Here is a 1,235-nt window from a genome sequence, read left to right on the forward strand (position 1 = left end):
GTGACCAATTTTATTTTAATGAAGGAACATAGAAAATTTCACAATGCACCCCACCTGATAAGAGTGAATATTGTTTTAGCTATAGTTGTGTGTGAATGTGTGTGTTTGTATTTGTGAACTTGGTCGTTAAATAAAATGCATTTTTTCTATAAGTTGCAGTTGCTGATNGAATGGGCGATTATTTGCCTTGGGACTCAGCAGAGGGATGGAGCCTGGCTGGGCACTGAGATGAGCTGACCTAGAGTTCATTTCCCACTTACCCTGACTCCCCCCACCCTACTCCCTCGTTCTGCTAGTAGGGACAGGGACTTCGTCTTTTCATCTCTTCACCCTGGACAGTGCCTTGCCACTATTAGGTATTCTTTCGATGCTGTAGAATGAATTAGTGAACGCACGAACCAGATTCTTTAGATGCTGTCGAATGAATGAATGAATGAATGAATGAATGAATGAATGAATGAATGAATGAATGAATGAATGAATGAATGAACAAATGAACGCACGAACCCGATTCTGGCTCAGCTCGGGGAACTTCTCCCGGATTTCAGTATCCGGACCTCTGAATGTAGAAGTGACTCCAGCTTAGTTTGCTGACTAGTGGTTTATGAGGATGCCGGCGTGGTAGAGAGAAATTCAGGACATTGCTGTTTTGTGGTTATTGAAATTTAGAACTGTGTCTTCATATTTTTCCCTGGTGTGGGTAGAGAGATACGGCGATTAATTTGGCTTCTTTCAGGTTCTTTTACTTTTCTGGGAAGAACTTCCAGGTGAATGACACCGGGGAGCAGTTGGCCATTAAATAATAAGTTGGAGTTGTAGCGCTGAGCTTCTAATTAGTGTTCTAAGAGCTTTCGTTTCATAAATATGAACTTATTTTCCCTTTTCTTAATGTTTTCTTTTTTATATTGGGATACTTCTTACATTTGGGATGTAAATAAGGATTATTTATTTCATAATTATTTCATAACACAGATGAAAATAGTAATTCGTAAAAATCAATCCAGTCAGAGGTTTCACCTGGTGTGTTCACATAAGGTTAACTTCTTCCAAACACTTGCAGGAAGCCTCCAAAAGAATACATCCCTGAAGATTAAATTGTGTTCTTTGTAAAGTATTTGTTTAGATGTCTTAAATGTGAGGAAGGGTGGGCATAGATCTAAAGAACAAGTAATGTAATCAGATTGCTTTTGGTTGTCAGGCTGTGTAATTCCATCTGAGCATGAATCACTATCTAC

General features: G+C 39.0%; 1 protein-coding gene across 3 annotated transcripts in view; it reads left to right on the plus strand.

Annotated features, from left to right (window-relative positions):
• Positions 1-224: 224 nt before the first annotated feature.
• The window catches only part of MAP3K13 (mitogen-activated protein kinase kinase kinase 13), a 135,083-nt gene continuing 134,072 nt past the window's right edge, over positions 225-1,235 (plus strand). For all 3 annotated transcript variants that reach the window (XM_019623699.1, XM_019623742.1, XM_019623734.1), the window contains exon 1: positions 225-356. The gene's annotated coding sequence lies outside the window, so the exon portion shown is untranslated. The remainder of the gene's footprint in view (positions 357-1,235) is intronic.

This window comes from Hipposideros armiger, unplaced genomic scaffold, assembly GCF_001890085.2.
Source record: "Hipposideros armiger isolate ML-2016 unplaced genomic scaffold, ASM189008v1 scaffold_14, whole genome shotgun sequence".
Classification (NCBI taxonomy): domain Eukaryota; kingdom Metazoa; phylum Chordata; class Mammalia; order Chiroptera; family Hipposideridae; genus Hipposideros; species Hipposideros armiger.